We start from the raw sequence: 22,319 nt of genomic DNA on the forward strand, positions 1-22,319 counted from the left end.
CGGAAGTTTGTTAATGTTTGAAAATCTATTCCACAGGGAACAGTGGAGTCTGGGTCGTTGAATATATTGCATTTCAAATTGGGTTTGACATTTTTTGATTTGTAAAGGAGGCAAGGGCTTTTATGGAGCAAGCAGGAAAGGGGAGTTAAAACCATGATGAGATCTACCAAGATCTTCTTGAGTAGGCTTGAACGGGCTGAACAGCCTACTTCTGTTCCTATTTCTTATGTTCTTATGACCTGGTAGCCATTGGTGCTTCATGAAAACCTAGGCGCCCATGTCAAAGGGTAGCTGTAGGTAACAAGAGCTTTGCACTTTACACCTGGTTGCTAACTCTAAGCTGCAAACCAATCACTTGTGGCCAGCCAGCATGCAATAACAGCCCACATTGCCACATGAATCATCATTGAGTAGAAGATTTGGCTCAAAATTAAATGCTTTATTGCCTGGACCAAAGAATCACAGAACTCCTACAGTGAGGAAGTAGGCCATTCAGCCCATTGAGTCTATATTGACCCTCTGAGCAGCATTCAACCCCGACCTAGTCCCTTATCCTATATTTTGGAAATGTGGAAAACTGTGAAATTGTTCACCTTGGCAGGATGATTGATAAAGCAGAGCATTGCTAAAATGGAGAGCAGCTGTAGAATTCTGAAGTGCAGAGGGATTTAGGTGCTTTAGTTCATGAGTCACAGAAAGTTAGAATGATAGTACAGCACATAATCAAAATGATTAATGGGTTGCAATCTATTAATATGAGAGGGATTAAACATAAAAAGTACGAATGTTATGTTACAGTTATCCAGAACATTGGTGAGACCTCATCTCAGATACTGTATGTAGATTTGGTTGTCCTTTTTAATGGAGGATCTAAATACACTGGAGATGGTTCAACGAGATTTACTAGATTGATACCTGAATTGAATGCATTGTCTTGTAAAGATTGATATAATTGGCTGGGATTACTTCCACTTGAGCAGAGCGAGGGGTGACTTGATTGAAGTGAATGTGATCCTGAATGGTCTTGACAAGGTCAATGTGGAGAAGATGTCAGTCCAGAACTAGGGACTGATTACGAAGTTCCTGGCGAGAATAAACCAGAATTTTAATGCAGACGAAACATAACTTCCTTACTTTTGTATTCTCTCTCCTTATTGATGATGACCGGTAAGCTCAATTATGTGTGCTGTCAACTGTTATTAAAAGACGTAAGCACACCATCCTCGAATTTGTCTGCTACTGCACTCCTTTTGAGTCATGCCCTATAATTTATATTGTCTCTCCAGATTTTTTCCACCAAAAAAAGCTTCTTTGCACTAAATTTAAGTTGCCAGTTTTCTGCCAAGTCCACCAATCTCTGCATTTTTGAGGTGTCGCTTTAGCTACTTCATGGTTCACAATAGTGCCAAGTTTTGTATCGTATGCAACTTGAATTTGTGCCCTGCATCCCGAAGTCTTAACTCATTAAAATATATTTGGAATAGCAGGACTCTGACCACTGATCCCCAGGATCTCCACCATAAAACTTTCACCAGTCCGAGTAATAGCCATTTATCACTAATCTTTGTTTGCCACCACTCAGCTAATTTTGTGTCCATGTTGTGACTGCCCTTTCATTCCATGACCTGTAACTTTACTCACAAGTCTGCTGTGTGGTACTTTATAAAATGCCTTTTGTAGAGCCATGCACACGTCCTCCACCTTGTCTGTAACTTCTTCAAAGAACTCAAGCAGTTTAGTTAAATACCATGTCATAGAGTCATACAGTATGGAAACAGACCCTTTGGTCCAACTCATCCATGATGAGCAAGTTTCCCAACTTAAACTAGCCCCATTTGCCATATCCTTCTAAACCTTTCCTATTCACAGACCTGTCCAAATGTCTTTTAAATGTTGTAACTATACCTGCATTTACTACTTCCTCTGGCATTTCATTCCACACACGAAATGCCCTGTGAATGAAAAATTTTCCCCTAAAGTCCCTTTTAAATCTCACTCCTCCCACCTTAAAAATATGCCCTCTAGTTTTGAATTCCCTCACCGTCAGGAAATGACCTGCGGTATTCATCATATCTCTGTCCCTGTTGAATTTATAAAGTTCTATAAGGTTACTCCTAAAGCTCCTACACTCCAGTGAAAAAAGTCCCAGCCCATCCAGCCTGTCCTTACAGCTTGAACTCTGTAGTCCCCCCATCACCCTGGTAAATATTTTCTGAATCCCCTTCAATTTAATAATATCCTTCCAATAACAGCGCAACTACAACTGTACACAGTGCTCCAAAAGTGGCCCACCAAAGTCCTGTACAACATGATGTCCCAACTCCTATACTCAATGGTATGAGCAATGAACGCAAGCATGCTGAATTCCTTCTTAATCATCCTGCCTACCTGAGACGCAACTTCAAAGAACTATGTACTTAAACCCCTAGGTCTCTCTGTTTGACAACACTCCCTATCATTAACAGTATAAGTCCTGCCCTTGTTCAGTTCACCAAAATGCAATACCTTGCATTTATCCAAATTAAACTCGATCTGCCACTTCTCAGCCCACTGGCCCAAATGATCAAGATCTCTTTGTAATATTACATAATCTTCCTCACTGCCTACTATACCACCAATTTTCAAGTCATGTGCAAACTTACTATTCGTGCCTCCTAAATTCTCATCCAAATTGTTTACATAAATGACAAATGACAGTAGGCCCAACACCGATCGCTGTAGAACACAGCTGGTCACAGGCAACCTATCTGAAACACAATCCCCCCACCACCATCCTCTGTGTTCTACCATCAAGCCAATTATGTATACAATTGGCAAGCTCTCCCTGAATCCCACGTAACCTAACTTCACTAACCAGTCTACCGAGTGGAACCTCATCAAAAGCTTTATTAAAGTATGTAAAAATATGTCTACTGCTCTGCCCTCATCTATCTTTTTGGTTACATCCTCAAAAAACTTTGAGACACTATTACTCATTCACAAACCCATGCTGACAATCGCTAATCAGTCCACGCCTCTTCAAATGCATGCAAATCCTATCTCTCAGAATCCCCTCCAAAAACGCACCCACTACTGATTTATAGTTTCCAGGCTTCTCCTAACAGCCTTTCTTAAATAAAAGCACAACATTAGCCACCCTCCTGTCCTCTGGCACCTCATCTGTGACTGAAGATGACGCCAATATCTCTGCTAACGTCCCCATAATTCCTTCACTAGCTTCCCACAACTTCCTGGGATACTGTGATCAGGTCCTGGAGATTTATCCACCCTTATGTTTTTTAAGACCTCTAGCACTTGCTCTGTTTTCAAAACATCAGTGTTTATTTCTCCGAGTTGCCTAGCCTTCATATCTTTCTGCACAGTCAAAACTGATGTGAAATATTTGTTCAATATCTTTCCCATCTCCTGTGATTACCACATAGATGACCTCATGATCTTTAAGGGGCTGTATTCTCTCCCTTATTGCTCTTTTGCTGTTAATGTACTTGCAGAATCAAATCTGCGCTGATTTTCTTTAATTTAACCCACATTTGCTGAAGTACGTACAAATATTGTGCTGCATTATTGTCTCTGAGGCTTCTCCAAAACCAAGATTAAGCTATCTGGCCTTTAATATCTGAGTATAACCTTTGCACTATTTTATTGAACAAGGGTGTAATACTTAAAGTTATCCATTCTTCTAGAATCATCCATCAGTTGAAGGAAGATTAGCAAAATCATAGCCATTGCCTAGTCAAAATGCATTCTCATTTCCTTCTGTACCCTTGGATGTGTCTGATTCAGTGCTGGTGCCTTATAAATTTTAAGCACACCCATCCATAACTTCTCCTGAACAATTTAAAACACTTCAGGTGTCTGAATTGCCTCCTTCACCACCATGGTCTGCTTAATATCTTCTTTCCTCGTAAAGACCAATGCAAGCTTTTATTTATTACTGCAACCATGCTCTGTGTCCTATGCCTAATCCCTGTTTGATTAGTAATTTCCGGTCGGTCATAACCAGATTTTTTTTCCCTCAGCTTGCTCTGTTTTGTCATCAAGGGGACCCCAAATGATTGGTGCTGGGTCCACTGGTGTTAGTCATTTATATAAATGATTTGATGTGAACATAGGAGGTATGGTTAGTAAGTTTGTAGATGACACTGAAATTAGAGGTGTAGTGGACAGTAAAGGTTACCACAGAGTACAATGGGGTCTTGATCTGATGGGTCAACAGGCCGAGGAGTGGCATTTGGAATTTAATTTAGATAAATGTGAGGTGCTGCATTTTGGAAAGGCAAATCAGGGCAGGAATTTATTTAAATGGAGGTAGATTTGGAAATGATGATGTATAAACAGGTCTGGCTGCCCTAGTATGCCAGCCAGTGAAAACAAGCAAACAGGGATGGCAAGCAGTAACGAAGGCAAAAGGTATGTTGGCCTTCTTTGCAAGAGGGTTTCAGTACAGGAGCAGGGATGTCTTGCTGCAGCTGTCGGTGAGACCACACCCGGAGTATCATGTTCAGTTTAGTCTCCAAGCCTGTATTGGCTGGAATTTAGAAGAATGATAGGGGATTTCATTGAAATAAAATGCTGGATAGATTGGTCTTAGTTAGAAGTCTAAAACAAGGGGTCATGTTCTCAGGGTACAGAGTAGACCATTAATCAATACTGATTGGTGCTGTCATGAGATATTTAGCTTGGGATTCTTTTCTGCATTTTAGGGAGATAGCTATTCTTGTCCCTTCTTTCTAGTGTCTGAGCTGTGGTTTCCAGGGTCCAAGTGAAAATTTGTAACTCAGGTTGTGGATGCATCCACCACTTGTGGTTTCCCATTACCTAACAGTGACTGCTTTGTGACTCTGGTAAGTTCTTGCAAATTCTATTATTTACACTATATTTCATAATGCTATTCTCTGTAAATACATCTTTTCATTAGTACAGACTACTTCATCCTTTCCTGAAAACTTCTTGCACATAAGTTCTGATGCCACTGTTACATATGACATATATCACCATCTTGTAACCGTATCCATTTTCATGATGCTACCAATACTGCCGTGTCTCCCCTTTCCTTTTTTATCCTGAACACTTTGTACGCAGAATTGTTAATATGCTGCCCTGGCCTTTTAGCCAGATCTCAGCTATCACTACAGCAATGCCGATCTGCATTTCATCTTGCTAATCTAATTTACCACATTACATATATCCACAAAAATGCACTGTCACTCTAATTTAGAATTTATTACTTTTTCCTCTTTAGCAGAATCCACCTAACACCTTACTATTTTATACTGTCTTTCTCAATATTCTTTTACCTTAGTATCCCTTTCCAGTAACATTCTTTGCTCCCACATTTCTACTAATTTATAAACTTTCCCCAACAACAGTAGAAAATCAAAGTGCAACAAAACTGGTTCTGATTCTATTTAGGTGCAACATGTGCAGCAGATTTCATTTACCCTGGAATTGATGCTAATATCTCAAGACTCTAAATCCTTCCATCCTGAACCACCTCTCCACCCACACATTCATCTGTTTTATCCTCTTGTCTATATCTGCCTGACTGTGGTGCTGGGAGAAATTAATTGTTTACTACTTTTGAAGCCCTGTTTGTTAATTTCACATTTAGCTCCCTAAATTCTGACTGCAGGGCCACATCCCGCTTTCTACATACTTTGATGGTCCCATTGAAGGCCATGATGGTTGACTATTAACTCGCCCCCGCCCCACTGTTGCCCCAACCTGTCAGAGCGCTCTGCAGCCATTCACCTCGGCACCAGGGAGGCAACACACCATCGTAAGTCACATCTTCAGCTGCAGAAATTCTCGTCTGTTCTTCTAAATATCAGATCTCTTATCACTGTTTTTCTTTTGATCTTCAGTGTGTCCCCCTGTAGACCTGCACCATCTGTGTTGCTATGGACTTGGCTCTGTCCTGCACTCCTAAGATAAACCATCACTTTCTTCAGTATTCAGAACAAGTAGCACTCCGGATGTATCTTGCAGTACATCTCTATTTATTCTCAACTACCTCGTGGGTCACCCATTTCCTTTCTGTCTGCATCACCTTAAATTGTGAAGTGACTACATTTACAGGGGAGCTTGCCATAATGCCACGGAACCTCATGCACCAGAATACCACCAGCTATTGCTCATGCTCTGAAACCCTGACCTCACAATGCTGCAACTGATAGACTTCCTTCACAAAGTGGTAACCCAGGAGTAAGAAACCTCTTTGGAGCTCCTACATGTCATGGGACGGGCGTTTCAGGAGACGGAGCAGCCGTGATATTCTTACATCTTTTAGATAATAAAACTTACCAAAAAATTGCTGACCAGGTACTCCCTTCTCATTATTATTATCATCAAAAAATTTATTCTTTGTTTAAATTTCCCAAAACTTTAGAGTAATTAAATAGGGAAACAAAATCACAAAACTCTCTCACCAGTGAACCCGAGTGATTCTCAACTGCTACACACTGCTTTTGGTGTGTTCCACATTCCTCCTGGTCTGCTTCACAGTGATCCTGACCTGCTTCTCTCATCCTCCTTTCATTGTACTAATGTATGTCAATGACCATTTCCATTAAGAAAGATCTAACCATCTCCCTTTGATGTTCATTGGAATTAACATTGCTAATTCCCCACCATCAATTTCTTGGGGGTTCCCATTGCTGGGAACTTAACTGGGCCAGCAAAATGAAGCAGGCTACAGAAGCAAGGTGATACTAGGATTTCTGTGGTGACTAACCCTCCTCCTGACCCCCTGAAACTTGTCACTACCTACAAGGTAAAAGTCAGGAGTGTAATGGAATACTTGAATTAATATTCTACACTTGCCTGGAAGAATGTCGATCCAAGAACATTCAAGATGTTTAACACTGTGCAGAACCAAGCAGTCTATTTGATTGGCATCATATTCATCACATCAATATGTAGTAGCAGCAGTGTGCATCACCCACAACATGCATGGCAGCAGCTTACTAAATGAACTTCTACAGGAACTTCCGAATTTGTAACTAATTCCATCTAGAAGAACAAGGCCAGTAGTTAGTTGGGAACATTGCTAACTAGAAGTTTCTGTCTAAGCTGACAATATCTGACTTGGAACTATACCACTGTTCCTTTGCTGTAAGTGGATCAAAATCCTGAAACTTCTTTCCAATCAGTTATGTAATGTAGTGTAATCCATGTAGTGATTGAAATAAGGTTGGTCAGGTGGATCTCATTGAATATGAGCTCCCTGATTGGGGCTGTTAACGTGGCAAATCAGGGAGCCCTGGCTGACAGATATGAACAAAGAGTGCACATGGAAATAAAAAGTGACTTGGTGACAGGATACCTCCCTCTGTGCAGTTAAATCAGGCACTAACATCACATGGTTGCAGTGGCAAGGGACATTATAGACGTTAACAAGTGCAGCCTTTCTTGGTGACTATTACATCCCATATATGAGTAAATAAAAAGATACATTTACTGATCTTAACCACCAATGTGAGACCGTAATTGCTTTTGTGGCACTACATCTAGGTAATTGTATCTTCTTTATATCTGCCTTCTGCTTTGCGGCTGGAAGACTACTCTCTCTTGTTTACTTGCTGCATTAGAGAAAATTGGAACATATTCCAAGGCTGGTTGCACCATTTCTTTTCCTTTTTCTGCTCACAAATATTGCTTAGAGTGTGATGTACAATAGAGTTAACTGATTTAGGCCATTAAGTGGAGGAAGAGAATAGGTGTTCTGTTGCTTTTGCCTTTGTCTAAATGCTTTCACCTCGACGAATTGATTCTTATTCAATTACAGGAGAGTTTATTGGCGAATACAGTATCTGGTAAGTGATTAAGGTTGATTACACTTCTAAGGATCAATATATTGCTGCAACTGATGGTAATGATAAAAATATCAAAATATCAGTAAATATAAAGTTCAATGCAATAATTAATTTGTTTTTAAAATACATTAAGGATAGCAGGATAGGTGATGTGTCATAATCCAGCATGTAGGAGTACCAGGAACTACTTTTTTCTCAACTGTGGCATACATTTAAAGTTCAAGAAGCTTTGGCTCAGATTCTAAGCACAGCTAAAGATATCCCAATGTATCAGAAAGAGGGAGTGTTGGGTGCCGAATTAAGAAGCAGAATCTCGAAGGTCATACTTTCAGCATTATTTCCTAAGCCACAGGAAAATTGGTGTATGGTGATAAAGATTAAAGAGTTAAGTGCATGACTTAAAGACTGGTCTGGGAAAAGTGGGTTCTAGTTTGTGCGGCATTGGCACCAGTACAAAGAAAATTGGAATTTGTACTGGTGGGATGGTCTCTACCAGAGGTGGTGTTGAGGTAGGTGTACTTGCCAACCACATAATTAGGGAAGCAAAGAGGATTGTAAAATGAAGAATGTGGGTAAGGAATCAAATTTGAGAAGATGAGGTAAATCAGTAGGTAGAGTCAAGGCCAAATATTAGAGGTATTATTGTTGGAAATAATAAACAGACCGTGAAAGGAAAAAATAAAGCAAATGAACCTAAGAGTCAACTGAAAGGTGAGACTAGAATTTACAGTCAACTAAAATTTACAAACTTTGCAATTTACAAAGCGAGTGGGAGGATAAGTGTGTGTGATCTCCAGCGTTTGTTGTTTTCAGTACAGATTCCAGCAACTGCAGTAATTTGCTCCCACATCTGGAAGGAGTCAGTTGCCTTATAAGGAGAGGTTGGATAGTTTAGACTTGTATCCACAGATTGAAATGCAAGATCCTTGACAGTGTAGCTACGGAGAGTATGTTTCCTGGATGTGAGTTTGCTCACTGAGCTGGAAGGTTAGTTTTTAGACGTTTCGTCACCATTCTAAGTAACATCATCAGTGAGCCTCCGACGAAGCGCTGGTGTTATGTCCCGCTTTCTATTTATCTGTTTAGGTTTCCTTGGGTTGATGATGTCATTTCCTGTTCTTTTTCTCAGAGGATGGTAGATTGGCTCCAAATCAATGTGTTTGTTGATGGAGTTCCGGTTGGAATGCCATGCCTCGAGGAATTCACGTGCGTGTCTCTGTTCACCAACCCAAGGAAACCTAAACAGATAAATAGAAAGCGGGACATAACACCAGCGCTTCATCGGAGGCTCACTGATGATGTTACCTAGAAAGGTGACGAAACGTCTGAAAACGAACCTTCCAGCTCAGCGAGCAAGCTTACATCCAGAACCTCAACCTGAGCTACAAATCTTCTCAAAACTCGCTAGTATGTTTCCTCTTATGGGAAAACCTAGAACTAGAGGTGTCTGATTAAAAATCAGACATTGACAATTTAAAACAGATTAGGTGAATTTTTTTTTCTCACATAGATTCATGAATTTTTGGAACTCACTTCCTGAGAAGGTGATATATAAATGAAGAAAGGCAGTTTTCTAAATGAATAGGATGTGAACTGGGGAGGTGATGGCCTGGTGGCATTATCGCTTGACTGTTAATCCAGAGACCCAGATAACGTTCTGGGGACCAGGGTTCGAAACCTGCCATGGCAGATGGTGGAATTTAAATTCAATAAAGTATCTGGAATTAAGAATCTAATGATGACCATTAACCCATTGTCAATTGTCAGGTAAAACTATCTGGTTCACTAATGCTCTATAGGGAAGGAAACAGCCACCCTTACTGGGTCTGACCTGTATGTGACTCCATACCCACAGCAATGTGGTTGACTCTGAACTGCGCTCAGGGCAGTTAGGGATGGGGAATAACTGCTGTCAATCCAGCCACCTCCTCATCCATGAATAAAGGAGAAAGAATGTAGACAGAATGGTTAGTAAGTTTTCAGATGAAACTAAAATTGGAGGTGTGGTGGACAGCGAAGAAGGTTACCTCAGAATACAACGGGATCTTGATCAGATGGACCAATGGCCCGAGGACCGGCAGATGGAGTTCAATTTAGATAAATGTGCGTTTTGGAAAGGCAAATTAGAGCAGGCCTTATGCACTTAATACAAGGTCCTGGGAAGTGTTGCTGAACAAAGAGACTGTGGAGTGCAGGCTCATAGTTTGTTGAAAGTGGAGTGGCAGGTAGACAGAATAGTGAAGAAGGCATTTGGTCTGCTGCCTTATTGGCCGGTGCGTTGAGTATAGGAGTTAGGAAGTCATGTTGTGGCTGTGTAGGACGTTGGTTAGGCCACTGTTGGAATACTGTGTGAAATTCTGGTCTCCCTGCTATAAGAAACTTGAAAGGTTTCAGTAAAGGTTTGCAAGGATTTTACCAGGTGTGGAGGGTTCGAGCTACTAGGAAGAGGCGGAATAGGCTGTTGCTATTTTCCTTGGAGTGTAAGAGGCTGAAGGGTGACATTATAGAGGTTTATAAAATCTTGAGGGGCATAGATAGGGTCAGTAGACAAGGTCTTTTCCTAGGGGTGGTGGAGTCCAAAACTAGAAGGTATAGGTTCAAGGTGAGAGGGGAAAGATATAAAATTTAGAATGTAGAATTTATTGTCATGTGTACCTTTACAAGAAAAATACAAGGAAAAGTGTAACAAGTCGCCTTACCATGGCACCTGTATGAGTGACAGAACTCTTGTTTTCGGAGGAATCCGACCAAAAGACGAACCACACAGCCGGAATGACACCATCAATCCGTGATGAAAATGTCAAACCATGATGAAACTGACATGCAGGGCCACCGGAAAAACTGGGCCAAAAGCCCCTGCCGAAGAAAACCGCTGCCATGATAAGACGACCATCCTAGACAAAGACAATGAGCTGGCAGAGGTAGTGGTGGAGGTTGGTGCAATTCCAACATTTAAAAGGCATCCGGATGGGTGAATGGATAGGAAGGGTTTGGAGGGATATGGGCCAAATCCTGGCAAACGGGGCTAGATTTGTGTAGGACACCTGGTTGACATGGACAAGTTGGGCTGAAGGGTCTGTTTCCTTGCTGTATGACTCTGTGACCTTGAATGTTTTTAAGGAAGAGAGAGCTAGATTCTTTTTAAACCAGTGTTAAAAAAAAATTGTGGCAGGCAAGAATGTGGATTTGACGTTACAATCAGATCAACCATGATACTGCTGATTGGAAGAATTTGAGGGGCTGAATGGTCTCTTCTGCTCCTAAGTCATACAAATATTTGTGTGTTCAATCAACTCCTGTACCTTCTGCAGTCAGAATGCATCCCACCTTTTAGGCTGGTTTTAAGTGGTGCTAGCCTTGCACAAATGCAAATCCTATGGTGAGGCATGCTCGGCTGTGTACTTAATAATCGGGTGCATTTCATCATCTTCTAAATTGGCTGACAGCGTGAAGTTTGTATGCTGTTTTCATTGCTGTAAATGTGCGTTAATCACATTTCACGTCCCTGTGCCTGCTGTCTGATTTAATCCAATTTTGTATCACCGCACACTTTCTGTATGTGGGGCTGTTTCATACTAGAAATTTAGCTTCTTGTGGCTGTCGCTCAGAGTAACATATGATATGATGACATATGATATACTACAAATTGATTCTTTCCAGTGATAAAGACGGATCATTTTAGTTCAGTTCTTTGTAATTAATGATGCTATGAACATTAAAATACTTCATTCTATTTTGTGTACTGATTACCTGTAACAATTGAGCAGAATTGAAGTAGGTGAGACACGTTTCCCTAAGGGTTCTCCTGATTGACCATGGAAACTACATTGAAAAACCCATTAAAGCTCCAAGTGAATAGTGTGAATACTGATTATTGCTTTTCCTCAGGCTGTTAGTGGTTTTCCTGGAACAGGATTGGCAGACTTTTGGGAAAACCTTGGCCCCTGACAGAAGCTAGCGGCGTATGCGTCCTTCGGATACTGACTGGCAATCACAAGTTTTTCTTCATGCATGGAAAATTCGGAAGTACAATGATGGTATCATTAAATGAGCAGCTTGGAGGGATTTCTGGTTTACCCCCTTTTATGTTTGCATTCATCACATATTGAGATATTGACCATATATTTATATTTGCATGTTGCTCATTTACAAGATAAAGCATATATTTACGGGTGCTGAAAATGTACAGTTGCCCCAGCATTATTGTAATGACAGTATGCTGGCAGAGATGAAAAATAGACTGGGAAAAGACTCCATCAGGGCCTGAACCATCACAGGAAGTTTCACAGATGTTCCTTTGAGGGAATGAGTCTCTGATGTTAGCCATTCATTGAGGTGCTTGGTAAGAACGAACATTTTAAAAGTTTGAATCCCCAGACGATCTGCCATTATAGAATCTACTGTCACTGAAATAAATCATTTGGACAGTCATGCTTGTGCCAGTGGTTTAAAAGAATGATTCGATTAAACTCATTTTTGGCTCTTGCCCTAAAGAGAGAAGAAGAGCAATCATACTTTCCTTTTGAAAGAGCAGATTGGATCTTGTGAGAGACATAAGGAAGATGGAGTTGTTCTCTTTGAAGCTAAAGGGAAGCTCAAAATCATGTATAGTTTTGTTGCAATGAGTAACAGTTTCCACCTAAAGTGCCAGTAAGTCTAGCACACAGATTTACAGGGAAAGACAAAAGGACCAGAGATGATAGGAGGATATTTTATGTTTTTGCAGCGTTGGATTGCATTACATGAAAGGGTGGTTCAATCAGGTTCAATAATAACTTCCAAGTGTCATTGAATAATTACTTCAAATGGAAAATCTGCAAAATTATGAGGTCAGAAACTGAAAGTGGATTGAAAGGTGACCTACTTTAATGTGGTGGCAAAGACACGATGGGCCAAATGGCCTCTGTGCTTTATCATTCCATGATTCTACAAAATCATATAGCCCAAGACTCTTGTACATACAATGCTTGAATACATTTGTAATCTTCTCATTTTGTTGATAACACCACACTCAAAGGAGCGAAGATTTGCCAGCACAGCCAGATTGGCTGCCCCCAGCCCACCTTTAACCAAACCACATCAAACGGTAGAGGAAAGGATGTCTTTCAAGAACTGGTCAAATTCTTTGAAATCTCTTTCTTTGATGTTTAACATTTGCACAGCTTTGGAATGTTAAATAAAGGAACTATGGAGCTGAAATATTCTTGGATTCTTGTTAACTTCACTCTTGCCTCCACCATCACAGTTTGTAGTACTGGAACCATGATGTTCAAACTCATAAATGTGTTACTTACAAAGACAAACAGAAGCTGAATGGTGCACTTAGTTTGCTAATGCAAACAAGTTAACCAGTATAGCTTTATCCGCAGTATACTTGCAATGCATTTCAACCTCAAATTCTAAAGGACAGTATAGATAATGTACACTTGTATTACCAGCACTGCTAGAATTGCACATTTCTAATACAAATCTGGATATGAGTAGTATATGGGACAAAACTGGACAAAGGACAGGCATTTTTCTAACCATGTTTCTTATTTGCTTAAAACTGCTAGGATGCTTGTGGATACATTTTTTCAAAAGTCATGAATCAAAAGCATTCTGCTGCTCAGTGTGAATGATCGGATTTACCAGGCACTGTCTCTTGTGGTATACTTTATCAATGTGGGTCGATTGCCTGTCTTGTGACCTTCTAATGTAATAATGCTAATTTCATGCTGATTAGTCACAACATATGTACAATGCAATTCCCTCAGCACATTCCATAGAATTAAGAATGTAGTTATACTTTTACTGGTAGCCAAAAACATGCACTTTTTATTATCACTTTTTGTCCTTTCTTCCCGATTGGGAGTCTCCACAAACGACCAAGGAAAAAAAAAATCTGTGTGTTCTCTGCTATGGCATCAGTGGCTTCTGTAAAGCTTATAGAAATCAAATTGCATTCACTCATCTCTGATACTGATCTAACAAATCTCTGCATCCTTTCTAATGCTTTGGCATCATTCTCAAAGTATGGTAACTACTGAACACAAGACTTTAGTTGAGGTCTTATCCAGTATTTTGCAATTATTTAAGATAACTACTTCACTTCAGGTCTGCACATTTCAATAAATAAAACCAATGATTTCCAGTAACCTTCCCAATGTGGCCAGTCATCTTCCATTATTGTCTACATGTATCCCCAGATCTCTCCGGTCCTGTGTCCTTTATAACATACTCTAATTTGTGTTGCCTATGCATATTCTTTTGACTAAAATATGTTAGTTCCCAGTTCTCTATATAAAAGTTTATCTGCTGCTTGACTATTCATTCCATTAGACTTCTGTGTCCTAGTGTAAACATCCTTCTCACTGTTTAATGCATTTCCAAGTTTTGTATCATCTGCGAACTTTGAAGTAGTGCCCTGTCATGTCCAGGTCATTAAGATATATCAAAAAGATCAATGATCCTAATACAGACTCCTGAGGAACACCCCTGAAATCTCGCTCCAGTCTGGAAAAAATTGCTCACCACTTTGCTTTCTGCCCTTTAGTTAAATCTGAATTCATGTTGCCCCTGTTCTTTTAATTCCATGCTCTTTAATTTTGTTTACAAGTTTTTCTGGGAAAATATTTGGCACTTTTTTGTTATACTAATTCACTAATTTCACCGAGAAGGATGTCAAAGGAATGATATTTTCAATTGACTGCTATTGCCATAGAGATATGCATTTTTCATAACAAGATTGAATGTTCAATACAAGAAACAAGACTGTCCTTAATGGATTCGGGAGATGCCACACTATTATACAAGAGGGTATTGCAAGGCATTTGCATTCACCCTTGTCTTTGTGGAGTTAACATTGTTGAATTTTAAACAGTTTAATGCAGAAGTCGCATGATCACTTAACCATACAGAATCCATTCAGTTGTGACCTAAAATGACCACTGTAGAGTGCAGTGACCTCCACCACCCAGCTAGTGTGCTGGGACTAACAGGGGTGGTCTTTAGAGTAAACTATTAACCTGCTGCTTTTCACCTAACCTGCCACATTTAGGCTTGATTGCAGTGGCATTCTGCTTAGTTTTTGAAAACCCTAAACAAAGCAAGGTTCCTCCTGGAGCCGTTGTTCCTTTTCTAACAATCATTGTTTTGCTTTAAAGCTTGGCTCCTCAGTCACACAATGCAGAACTTCACCCTAACCACTCTGGAGGTTACAGTATAAATAACAGCAGTGCTTTTACTTCTTTTGAATAAGCCTTTTGGAAAAAAAATACATCGTATTTGAATGAATTTTTCTCACCTACATTTCCCAGGGAAAGCCAGAAAAATACTTGCGTTTTTGCCCTTTGAGGCTTTCTGTCCTCATTTAAGAAATCTCTCCATTTCTGATGCTGCAGGGAATTAACTGCTGTTAATGTGCAGTCAATTTACAAACACTTAGAAGTTACTACGTGGAAATGGGCCTTTGGACCTCTGCAATCCATTTTGGCATTTACCGTCCACATGAGCAAATTGTTGTATCATATTTAATCAATAGTAGCTATATTCTTTGTTCTCGGTTCATTATCCACTTACCCAGCATATTCTTGAAAGTTGATGTAAATTCTGTCTCAACCACTATAGAATCATAGAATTCCTACAGTGTGGAAGCAAGTCATCCGGTCCATCAAGCCCATGCCAAGCCTCCAAAAGACCAACCCAACCAGACCAACCCCCTACCTTGTTTCTGCATTTCCCATGGCTGATCCTCCTAGCCTATGGACAACACTGTGGGCAGTTTAAGATGGGAATGCACCTGACGTGTATGTTTATGCCCTGTGGGAGGAAACACAGGGAGAACGTGTAAACTGCATATAAATAGTCACCTGAGGGTGGAATTAAACCCGGGTCTCTGGCATTGTGAAGCAGCAGTGCCAATCACTGAGCCACTGCACACCCCAATAACTTGTAATCACTAATCAATATCTACAATTCTGTAAAACATAATGTTTCCTGCTCAATGTTTGAAATCTCTTACATTTAGCCTTGTAGTAAGTCCAATCCATCCTCCTATTGATTCCTCAGCCCTTGAACAAATTTTTTCCAGTTATCTTTTCTCACCTTTTGATGACTTTAATGACATAAAGTTTTAAAAAAGTCATAAGGAAAATAAACAAGAAATATGGAATTTGGACTATTTTGGAAAGGCAACTGATAGTCTAAAGTCTTGCAGCTAGGAATATGGATCAGGAAGCGGAATTACATAACTTGTGGGAAAATATTGACAAGGAGCGACCAAGAAATGAATCTCAGAGTTGGCAGTGATACACATCGCTCATGAAATCAATGACATTTTCAAATTAGTAAGGCGCCGAATGGATTGGACTTACTACAAGGCTAAAGGCAAAACTTTGATGACTTTTAATACCTTTCTCACACTTCTGTTATATGCACTGGATGAAGGTTTAATTTTTGAAGAGTCTCCTTGTTTAAATATTTCTTTATACCAAATAGCATCTCTGTAAAGCTGTATTTTACAGCCTCTGAAGATTTCATTTCCTTCTTTGAAATGATACACTTTCTCTTGGTGGTGAAGGTCCTGCTGACAGCTTGTCTGTTGTATGAGCAGTGAAATCAAATTCATACCACCGATCACCATGTTGCATGATGGATCCTCACCATGATCACCTTAGAGAAAGATACATCAGGTAGATTTGAAGCCAGCATTGTCCTGTTAGATTGGTCTAAAGGCCTGCCTGATTGAGGAAGACTATCCATTAGTCTAACGAAAAATAAGCTTTTGTCTTAGACAAGACAGACATTTTAAATTAATCTGTTCTGATACACCTCTGAGGCAGGTGGGACTTGAACCCAGGTCTCCTGGCTCAGAGGTAGGGACACTGCTATTGAGCCATAACTGTCCTTATTTGTCTATCTTACTAGATTAGTAAGATAGATGAATGGTAAATGAATAAGGGTTTAGAGAGATATGGGCCAAATGCTGGTAAATGTGACTAGATTAATTTGGGATATTTGGTCAGTATGGACAAGTTGGGCTGAAGGGTCTGTTTCTGTGCTGTACAGCTCTATGACTCTGTCAGGGTAGATGATAGATCTATTTTTCAAGATCCAGTTCCATTCTTGCACCCACGTCCGTATAAGATCTTTAGATTACACACTGCTTACAGTACACCTCAGCATTAACCATTTCAGAGCCCAACACATTACATAATGCCACTTTGCACACTTAAGCATGCCTGATGGAGGAGACTGGACTCGTGTCACTCTCTAGTTTAGTTGATGGGGCCAGTCTCTCTGTTGCTCCTTTTTAGTGAGATTAGACCTGGAGGTGAACTGGTCTACTTTCCTTTTTGTGCAACAATTGTTGTTGAGTAATCAGATTCTGGTCAACATATCAGTCCAATTTTACCTGAGTGTTAGCTGTCGAATCACAACCCTTTATAAATTGTTATTTATATTCAACCAGCATTAGGTCCTGCCTAAATCCACTTTTCATGCTCATGTTGTCTTTCTCTAGTCTTGTACCAGATTGAATAGCTAAGATTGATCCTCTACATTCTGCGCCTTACTAATTTGAAAATGTCATTGATTTCATGAGCGATGTGTATCACTGCCAAGTCCGAGATTCATTTCTTGGTCGCTCCTTGTCAATATTTTCCCACAAGTTATGTAATTCCGCTTCCTGATCCATATTCCTAGCTGCAAGACTTTAGAATATCAGTTGCCTTTCCAAAATAGTCCAAATTCCATATTTCTTGTTTATTTTCCTTATGACTTTTTAAAAACTTTATTTTCTCTACTGTCCTTCCCCTGTATTTATCTCTTCACTACCTTTCTGGCTTTAGGCTTTGAGACAACACAAATTATTGCAAATGCAGAATAAGCCAAATGCAACAGCAATGGAGAAATGTAGCAACATTGTAGCAAGATTTAAGAATCTTTTTCATCTTTTTGATTGGTGAATGAGAGAAATAAAAGAAACCCATAGAGATGTATTACTCTCAAAATCTATAAAAGTAATGCATTTCCTATATTAAACAGAAATTGATGAATAGTTGGTTAATGGCTGAGCAGTACAAACCAGAAAGATTGACAAAGCAGATGTAGAAAGGATGTTTCCTTGTGTGGGACAACCTAGTATGAGAGGTCATAGTTTTAGTATGAGATCCAGCAGATTTAAAGCAGAAATTAGAAGAAATTGCTTCTCTGAAGAGGGTTGACAGTCTGTGGAATTGACTCCATCAGAGCATGGTGTATGCTGGGGCACTGAATAAATTTAAAGAGGAGATGAAAACAGATTTTCAGTTAGTATTGGGTTGAAGGCTTATGGAGAATGGAAAGGAAAGTGGGTGGGAACTGGTGCAGAATCATGCAATAAATCCAGCAATGCCTATCTTGATGTTAGGCACAGCTTGCTGCATCGTTAACTTACTATTAGCTGTCGAGTGAAGATTCTCACTTTGCAACACTTGAGGGGGATTAAGCTTGTAAAGATCTTATTAGCTGAAGGTTTCATCCTCATTTTTATGCAGTGTTCAATCTTTCTGTCACCCTCATCCACACTAGATGCTGAGAATTGTCCACAGAGAAGGCAGAGCTGGTAGATGGTGACATCAGCTTGTTACTGGCTACAAAGAGCCTCTATGTTGCTCTCTACCCAACACCATCCATGCACCTTGAGGACATGGACATTGCCATTGTGGCAGCTTTTTAGAACTGTCATGGTATATCTCTGATCCACTTATAGTATGCTTTTAGACTTCAGTGCTGCACCTCAGGGTGCAATGGCAGCTATAATGATCATGCACTCATTATCATGCGCTCAGGGATGCACACCCAGCTCATGGACTGGATCAGCATGTTTGTTTGCTCTCTTGGTGCTTACTGGCCTTGAGCCCATTTGGATACTTACAGCATCCCTGCTTTGCCTAGCCTTTTTATATCTTGCTTCTCAGATAGACGTATTTAGTACAGACACAAAGCCTGTCATGGTTTCAACAGTCCTCAGTCAAGGGAGATAGTCTTTGCTGACTGTATTCTAGCGCAGTAAGTCAATGGCAGCTTCTGATAGCAGTCAAGGGGTTTGGACATGACCAGTCAGCCACTTGGGTGGTTAGAATCAAGGTATTGTCCTAAAGGGTAAGGAGCTGATTGTTGGGCAGCCCACCACCCATCTTGATTCTTTCCACCCTATTGTGGGCTATTTTCCTCATGGAATGAGAGAGAGGAATGTATGTCAGAAGTAGAAAGTGGATAGCACAGCTGTTGTTTTGGTGCAGGTGGGTAGGTGTTGGTTGGAGTTGGCAGTGAAGAAGGCATGCAGGGTTAGTTGTGCCAGAGATTAGGGTGGGTGACAGCAAGTAGGGTTAATGTTTCAAGCAGTAGTGAGAGTGTCTGAGCTTTTGCCCTGTGGGAGGCAGTAACAGAGATAGTACTAGTATGAGCTATCAGAGAGAAGATATTTGTGTTTATGCTGAAGGAGTAGAGAAAGATATTGACCTTCTTCCTACAATGCTGGGCATTCCTCCCAACAATTGACATTGCACTGATCCAAGTGGCACCCCCGGACCTGTCTGACATGGTCTGATGTCATTGCTTCCTTTGCTGTTCCCTAGCAAGAGGAAGACTTGCTCCTTCACTCCCTTTATAGAATATCCCAGCAGTGACAGATACAGCAAATGGTAGAACAGCAGGGCTGCAAGGGGCAGGGTAGCTAATCAATGAGGTGAGTTTGCTAAGATGCAACTAGAGAACTTAATAGTACTGCTGGAGCAAATTCCTCCATGAAATCCTCAAAACTAGCCCTTAGCTAAATAAGCATAAGATTCAACCAACTGTTTCTACAGTTGCTATAAATGCAGTGTTCGCATTTCCCTAGGGCTGTTGTTATAGCAGAGTTCATTACAAATGCTTGGCTGAGTTCCAAAGCTGTAAAACCACTCATTTTAATAGGTGAGAACTGATTGCTTATCTGACTTGACAGTTTAAATAAAACTATTGAAGGATTAACTGTGTTTGCTGTGGATATTGTTTTTTTTTTAATATAACAGATTGCCAAATTCATGGAATAAGAAGTTTTTTTTCAGTATCAAGTGTGTAGGAGTGACAGGTTTCTTAGATTGTTAGAATTTGTTGTTTTCATCCCAGTATAATTTCTCGGGTGTTCTCTTGAAGGTACTGTGAGGGATTGGAGGTAGCACTGAAGGGGCATGGAAATGACAGGTGAGGACTAGAACGTTAACAGCATTTTTTTAAAATGTCCAAATCTAGACGTTAGAAGTGTCCATCTAATCAGCTTCCCTTGGAAGTTGCCCTCCTCCATGGCCAAGTCTGAACTGCTTCTGTAGTATAAAGCTTGGCATGGTCACATCCCTGCCTTCACCTCTTAGCTGAAACGAATATCATGCATGCGGGAGTTGTTTCCATATGGAAGTTATTTTTAGGGAGATGGGTCTGTGGGTCAGGAGATTTCCCCTCTCAAGATTTCTGCCTCCATGGAAGGAATGCAATGTTGTTACCCTTCCATGTCAAAGCAGATTGCCTGTCAAGTAATGGACAGTAGTCAGTGTTTGGAGGTTTCTTTTATATTCAACAGCAATGAGAGGTTTTTTCCCACTGTGAGAAGCAGCATGTCAAGACTCTTTACAAATACAACTGTCTACATTCTTGAATGCATCCGTTACATAAAGCACTGTAATATATTCCTAACGCTTATACAATGCTAGTCAATGTAATCGTCAATTTCCTTTACAGGACAGATACCTATGATGAATTATTACATTAGCACATAGCTATATTCCAATGTAACATCTAACAGTGACATTTGAAGGTAAAAGAGGCATTTTGCTCTAATCTGTTAGGATGTTGCCAAATCCTCAGCAGACCTCCCATGGTTTTCGCAAATGTTCTATAGATGGGAATTTTTTTGGGTAGTTTGCAAAAGCTGCACCAGCACATAAAAATAGTTTGCTGAAGGAAGCTCAGATTTTGTGTGGGGACCCTGACATTTAAAGTTGTTCATTTTATATCAAAAGCCTTCCTGAGCTGTGGGAAGGTCAGAAGAAAATGTGGTTTGGGAGGCAAAACAAATTTATTTCCTGCAAAAAAAAAATTGCTTGGCATTTCCCAAGCTTATGTCTGCTTCGAGTAAAAACAGGTGAGCTAAAACCTATGAAATTCATGAGCTGAAATTCATTTGATATTTTCAACACAATGACCTGGCAGGATGGAAATTTTGTTCATGAGGGCACACAAGTATCTTGGGTTATCACAAGGAACAACAGTTTGAGTTAAACATCTTGCTGCTTCTCTGCACGGTCTACTTTTTGTTTTATCTAGCTTTGTCAGGTTCTAATAGGACTCTGTTAGAAATGTATGGTATCCCTTGCAAATGCAGAACAATGAAGCAATTGCTTGAGTCAGAACCTACTCCTCTTTGTAAAGAGAGGAAGAGCTGGATCAGTTGAAAGTATCAACTGAGATTGCAGGTAAAAGCACTCTTTCATGACCACAGGAATTTTTTTCTACTTCAAGGACAGTACTATTCTTCAACAGGGATGACCACTTTTTGTTAAATTCATAAAAGTAGAATAATTTAATATTATTTTCATTTGTCATCCATATTTTTGAAGCAAAATTGTCTTTGATGGCAGATCTCAGAGAAGATTTTCTGCTGTTGAAATAAACTCAGTAGAATGTATATAAAGCATGTGAGATAAAAGCAAGAGAGTGGTGGAAATGTCTTAGTGCAGTGTGAGTAACACCATCTTGATTATGTACTACAATTGTACCCATCATGCATCTTTCTGATACCAAATGGAAATATTAGCATTCTAGTAGGGTTTTTAGACATTAGATAAATGTTATGAGCATATCGATGTAATAATTGAGTTAATCATATGATTATTCATGCAGAGGTCAAATGCAAAGAGGTTTAACTGTGTTAGCATGTTAAGGAAGTTCAGTTGACATTAATTCATGTGCCTTAGTCACGACGCAATTATGGTATAAAATTTGATTGTTAAATGGAGATGGTAGAAAGTAGTGATATGCTACCAATTAATAAAATGTGAGGCTGGATGAACACAGCAGGCCAAGCAGCATCTCAGGAGCACAAAAGCTGACGTTTCGGGCCTAGACCCTTCATCAGAGAGCCCTGAGATGCTGCTTGGCCTGCTGTGTTCATCCAGCCTCACATTTTATTATCTTGGATTCTCCAGCATCTGCAGTTCCCATTATCTCTCATATGTTATCAATTGATTGCATTAGATTAATTATTATTGCAAACTTAATGCTGATTTCACATGTCAGTAAATACTAGGCTTAAAGCCTGAAAACCTGTAGTTATAGTTTTTATTTCTACAACAGTGGATTAATATGTGGACCAATTATAAGAACCAGACTATGTCCCATCCCCCCACAATAGATGAGTTGCAGTAAGACTTGAACATGTCACATTGAAATTATCCTTGCAGCCTAAAATGCTCCTGATGCTGGTCTTAAGCAGCCAGTACGACCTCT

At 40.0% G+C, this 22,319-nt stretch overlaps 1 protein-coding gene across 1 annotated transcript in view; it reads left to right on the forward strand.

The window, feature by feature from the left end:
- The window catches only part of slc35f1 (solute carrier family 35 member F1), a 422,044-nt gene that overhangs the window by 43,331 nt on the left and 356,394 nt on the right, over positions 1-22,319 (forward strand). The window lies entirely within an intron of this gene.

This window comes from Stegostoma tigrinum, chromosome 4 (genome assembly GCF_030684315.1).
Source record: "Stegostoma tigrinum isolate sSteTig4 chromosome 4, sSteTig4.hap1, whole genome shotgun sequence".
NCBI classification, from domain to species: domain Eukaryota; kingdom Metazoa; phylum Chordata; class Chondrichthyes; order Orectolobiformes; family Stegostomatidae; genus Stegostoma; species Stegostoma tigrinum.